Genomic DNA, 6,000 nt, shown 5'->3' on the forward strand with positions numbered 1-6,000 from the left:
ATCAAGGATGGATGCATCCCCATCTCCACTATCTTTGACAATCTCAACCATGGACATCCTCAGATCATCACACACCATAGCTAGTGACTGTACATAATCTAGTAAAGACTGTAGTTGCTCTAACTCCATGGTCACCTTAGCCAAATGAAATTGTTACTCCTTGAGAGCCAACTATGTACTCTCAAGAATCTTAGAGGTACCTCAAGCTGCTCAGTAAGCTCACTCACCTCATCTTCCTTGGCCAACAATGCATCATATGCTATACTACCCCACTCCATAAGATAATCTCTGTCGGCTACCAACTACATATAATCCTATCTCAAAATCTTGATAGCCTCCCATAAAGAGTGGAACTCTATCAAGGAAAGATAACTGCCTCCTTGCTCATCACTAGTAGGAGAACCCCATCCATAAACTACTAACAATTGACGAGCAACATCAAAATGTTGGCAAGCGATAGTAATGTCTCACTCACTAACTCTCAATTGATTAGACACATGATGGTACTAGCTTGACTATCTCCTACAAACCTCCTTTGATGCACTGTCTAAAGGAGTATCCTCAAAGTTACTAGTCTCTAGAGTATTACCATCCATATCTTGTGAATCAACTCTAAAGCTCATATCAACATATGGAGTATCAAAAACTGTAGCACTGCTATCCAACTCCTTTGTACCCAAGGAAACTAAGTCTTCAAAACTGGCCACTACATCCTCCTGGATGTCATCAATGCCAATATGATCCTAGGACTCATTTGTACACACTGCCAAATATGAAATATCATCAACACATTCCAACAAGTATGGTCGACTAGATATATGAACAAAGCCCAACACCAGTGTATAAAAACTAATACCAACATCAGACAAGCTACTGGCACAAGAAAAGACAACACCATGCAATCTTCTAATCAAATCCATGATAGCACCCAAACAAACACTGCTACCAAAAAGTGTTAAAGACCTCCAATCAATTGAATCCCAAATGCCAATATAACAATCTCGAGTCCATATCTGTAAACTAGAATCAGCTGGTAACTCAAGAAAACTCCTCACCTGAGTAATATAACCAATACCAACTAACTCCACATACTTGTCACGATGAGATAATAAAGTCACAATACTATCTTTGTTCACTTTTAGCTGGCTCGACAAATCATGTGAAGTACTACCTGCCTCAACCTCATGTGATGAAGCATCTAACTGTGCTTGGTACTCTTTCTCAGCAAAGTCATGAATGGTCAATGTCTGCTCATCTCTACCAAGTATCTCACCATCATGTAGAACAACATCCTCATAATCATCATCTAAACACACTACCTCCTATGGAAGAGTAGAATATGAGACCTCTTCCTGGCTATAAGCTAGTTTCTCAAACTCATGTGAGTTCTTGGTAATTGTGGCATCTGCCTTGTGAGAAAATCTGCCAAATAGAAATTCAATCAACTTATCCACCTTAGCTGGGTCAGACAACATGTCATTCATCATACGGTGGTTCTCAACCAACTATTCAAACATGTCATGGCTTATTTTCCTAAGCTTATCTCGAATGTCTAAATAACCATCCTTTCTACTGTTCTGACTCTAGATATCAATTGTCCAAGATCGTGTCCTCTGAGACTCTGTACTATACCTATCCATTCTAAACAAAGTAGAATGTAACCCCAATAGGTTATAACTTCTTCAAACACCAAGAACTAACATGAAATTGATTAGAATTAACATGTAACCATAGATTTTGACATGCAACTGATTAGAAGCAACATGCAACCATAAATTATGACATGCAAGATTTGGGTAGTTGTCAAAACTGACATGCAAACTTCTACAAACCCTCAGGCTGGCAAGATCATAGCTCTGATACCACTGAAATGTCCCTTTTCTAATTTTATATGATATTTCAAGACTTTAATTAGATCTTTAAAATCAAACAACCAATATTTCAAAGATCCACCAATTTCTCAATAAACCCCAAATCGGGTATGCTCGAAATAGTGCCAAAAACTTCACAGCTTCACATATTATTAATAAATCTGAAAGTGGACATTTTTTATAGAAATTTTAGTAGCATAACAGAATACAAAATTACATTTTCAGATTTGTATAACATTTACACAACAGCTCCTAAATGGAGGACAAAAACAATGCTCATCGAGCTCCCGAAAACAACACAAAATAGCCGGAAACACCACAAAAGCAATGATAATCTATCATAGAAGTATAATCATGACCAAATACATATATTCAGCTCTATTTTAGGATCTAAATGTCTGATATATAGCAGAAACCCAAACTAATATGAAATACTCAACTGAAAACACCAAACTCTTTACAAAAAACACACCCAAAAACTCACAAATCTGCATTGTTCAGCACAAAGGAAAACTCTGCATGAGCATGCACATGGAATGGCTTTAAACTCCCATCATTAGCCTTCCTAGAAACCTAAAAACTCCTATTCTTGGGTCTCCTTCTCCACAAGTTTGGAAGCCTCTAAAGAACAACAAAGAAATGAGCAAAAATCAAGTTCTGGAATGAGCCCAAAATGCCTCCAAACTCCTTAAAAGAGGGCATAACCCTAACTCATATCCAAGAGGGATTAATAAACCATATTTTACTAATAATTTTCATTTATTAGTCCATTAGCTTCCAAATATTATCCCCTTTTTTTGAAACTTCACCTTTTTGGGCCTGCCTGCCTAGAAAAGATTATTATTTTTAATTATTTGAAAAGGGGACATGACAGATTGAACAATCTAGAGACTAAGAAAATAGTGTAGCAAGCCAAGATCAGTCATCTCAAACTATTCCATCAATGTTGTTTGAACATCCTTAATTATAGAGGACGAGCTACCTATGAGAAGAAGATCATCAACATATAGCACAAGGATCAAAACCTCAGCCTCAAGACATTGAATGTAGACTATAGGATTAGAATGGAAATGTGTGAAGCCTACAGAGAGTAGAAAGGAGTCCATATTCTCATACCAAGCTCAAGGGGCCTGTTTGAGACCATACAATGAGCATCAAAGTTTGTAAATGAAGGAGGAATCCTGCACAAATCCTTGAGACTACTCCATGTAAATCTCCTCAGTAAGATCACCATGTAAGAATGCACTCTTCACATCCATTTGAAAAATAGGCCATCCCTATGAAGCTGCAAGGGATAAGACAAGGAAAATAGAGTTCATCTTGGTGATAGGGGAAAATGTCTCAGTGTAATCAATACCCTCAACCTATGAAAACCCCTTCACAACAAGATGTGCTTTGTACTTATCAATAGAACCATTAGCATAAAACTTAGTATAATACAACCCTTTGCATTACACTACCTTTCTTCCCTTAGGAAAAGAACAAAGATCCCAAGTATGATTCTTCTTCAAAGAAGAATACTCCTCCTCCATTGCACTATCCCACTTAGTATGTCCTATTTTTACTGCAAATGTTTAAGGATGATCACAAATAGCATGACTAAGAAGACAAGAACCCACAGTATGTGAATGAGTGCGACAAGGAATGGTAGGGTTACTAGCTAGTGATCTTATAGCCTCAACTGTAGTTTGAGCCCATTTAAGCATCTAGGGAGGATCCTACGGTGGAGGTAAATGGGGATCAACATGATCATCATCCTCATCATTTGGAAAAGAGACTAAAAAGGATGAGGGAGTGGTGGTAAGTGAAGTAGACTCTAGAGGTAGGGTATCTACTGTAGGAAGGCACTCATCAAACTAGACATCCCATTGAAATAGGACCTCTTTGGAATTAGGTTCAAATAACCTATAGGCCTTAACATCCTCATAGTAGCCAACAAAAATGAGGCATTGGCTCTTCCACTCCATTTCTCTCCTCTAAGCATCTAGTATAAATACCCATGCTTTAGTACCAAAAACTCAAAATGAAGATACATCAGGCTTGACATGAGACCAAGCCTCCTTAGGAGTCATATGTTGAACTACCTTGCGAGGCATCCAATTATGAATATAGTTGGCACAATTGACTACCTCTACCCAAAAACATGAATCCATGGACCTAGACTAAATCATACAATTAGCCATCTCTCGAAGGGTTTTGTTCTTCCTCTTGACCACAACATTCTACTGAGGGGTGTAGGGTACTAAAACTTGATGGAGAATACCATTTTCAAAGAAAAAATCCCTAAATTCTTGGTTCACATAATTCCCCCATTATCTATGCCAATCCACTGAATAGAAAGACTAGACTACTTCTCAAAAAATCTCTTAAAGACTTGAAATGAATTAAAGACATTAGACTTATACTTCAAAAAGTACACCCATGTACATTTGGAGAAGTCATCAATGAAAGTAAGCACATATCTAGCACCTAAAAAAGAAGGAGTGGGAAATGACATGAGGTCACTATGAATAAACTCTAGTAGTGCCAAAGCACAAGTGGCTCATCTATGTGGAAAAGGATCCCTATGTTGTTTGCTAGGTGCACAACCTTGACAAACACCATCTATGCAAGAAATCTAGGGAAGCCCAAGAACAAGTGCCTGTGTACTCATCTTTTGAAGATATATTTAATTAACATGGCCCAAATTCTCATGCCAAAGTCTACTTACTAAATCTACATGTGCAACAAGACATGAACCTGTGTCATCAGAAGACTCAAATCCATCAAATCTGTAGAGGAAAGATGTAGAGTCAACACTCCTAGTAAGCCACAATCATCTTAGAATTGTGTGAGTCCCTAATAACCACATCATGTGGTGAGAACTCAACTGTCTAACTAGAGCCAGAGTGGCAAATTTGATAGATAGACAATAGGTTTGTTGATATATCAAGGACAAGAAGAACATCCTAAAGAGAGCCCCCAGTTAATGCAATAGAACTAGAACCCATGACAAAAAGATGTGATGAGTTCCCCATAGTAATTTGTGAAGTAGGACAAGGGGAAAGAGAGGTGACCAACTATTGATTATTTTTCATATGGTGAGAGGCATCAAAATCAAGAATCCAAGTAGGCCCAGAAGTCATAGCTTGTGTAGTAAGAGTGTGACCTTTCCCTATAGGTGGGGATGAAGACTTAGGAGCTGAAATGTGGTACTCTTGCATGGCTTCCTCTAAAGCCTCCAAACATTTCCAACATGTAGAAATGGGATGTCTATCCTTTCCACAAAAATTGTAGGTCTCAGTTGATTTCTTCTTAGTCTTGGAGGTAGACTCAGTAGACTTCAAAGAAGATTTTTCCTTGGAAGGGTTAGCTAGAGGTTTGGAATCAATTTTTGATGTATCTTTCTTTGGTTTGGCTTTCTATTTTGGTTTCCCTTGATAACTTTGAGCAACCAATGCTTGGCTGGAAGAGCCAGAGGCATCCACCTATTGGATCTTAGCCTATTCTCATGTCAACTAATCACAAAATGTCTCAAAGGAAGGCATCTAATGTCTACTACCCAAGCCATCCATAGTAGAGTAGAAAGTGGAAGAAAAGATCTGATACTATCCTTGCAACTTTGAGAGTATCAAAAAAATACACTCATCATCTATTTTGTTTTTACCACATCCATACAAGACTATGTGTAGAGATTTGAACTTCATCAAGAAGTCTCCAATAGTGGGAAAGTTGGTTGGTGTCAAAGAAGTCAACTCTACATCAAGTTTTAGTGCCAAGAACTCATTCACTATGCCAAATAATGTGTAGAATTTGGTCCAAATAGCTATTGGAGTGGTCAAACCATCCAAGTGAAATGGTAGACTATTTGAGATGTTTAGTACAATAAGTCCCATAGCTTCATCTATTTTGCTTTTGTGTTGAAGAACCTCAAAAGGGTGCTGCAAAATAGGTTGGTTCACATCTAGGCATGACCATAAGCCTCTTGATATGAGAAGCCTAGTTATCTATGTCTTCCAGGTGTGATAGTTGTGCGGTGTGAGCCAGATCACAAAAGGATCAGACATTGAGAGAAGAAGATGGAAGCAAAAGGATCTTATTCTAAAGTAAATTATAGAAAAGAAAATGCTCCCCCCCCCCCCCCCCCCCC

Source organism: Cupressus sempervirens, chromosome 8 (genome assembly GCF_028749045.1).
Source record: "Cupressus sempervirens isolate cs-2001-9-10 chromosome 8, ASM2874904v1, whole genome shotgun sequence".
Taxonomy (NCBI): domain Eukaryota; kingdom Viridiplantae; phylum Streptophyta; class Pinopsida; order Cupressales; family Cupressaceae; genus Cupressus; species Cupressus sempervirens.